The sequence below is a fragment of the Petromyzon marinus genome (assembly GCF_048934315.1).
Source record: "Petromyzon marinus isolate PM22_M1 ecotype Great Lakes invasive population chromosome 68 unlocalized genomic scaffold, UKy_Petmar_22M1.pri1.0 chr68_unloc.1, whole genome shotgun sequence".
NCBI lineage: Eukaryota > Metazoa > Chordata > Hyperoartia > Petromyzontiformes > Petromyzontidae > Petromyzon > Petromyzon marinus.
The window spans coordinates 2,646,791-2,647,181 of record NW_027422597.1 but is presented as its reverse complement, the minus strand read 5'-3'; positions in this window follow the sequence as shown (position 1 = coordinate 2,647,181).

The window sequence follows — 391 nt, the reverse complement described above, 5'->3', positions numbered from 1 at the left end:
AGTACTGTACACTATATATACACTTCTGTGTGTGTAGTACTGTACACTATATATACACTTCTGTGTGTCTCTGTGTAGTACTGTACACTATATATACACTTCTGTGTGTGTAGTACTGTACACTATATATATACACTTCTGTGTGTGTAGTACTGAACACTATATACACTTCTGTGTGTCTCTGTGTAGTACTGTACACTATATATACACTTCTGTGTGTGTAGTACTGAACACTATATACACTTCTGTGTGTCTCTGTGTAGTACTGTACACTATATATACACTTCTGTGTGTGTAGTACTGTACACTATATATACACTTCTGTGTGTGTAGTACTGTACACTATATACACTTCTGTGTGTCTCTGTGTAGTACTGTACACTATATACAG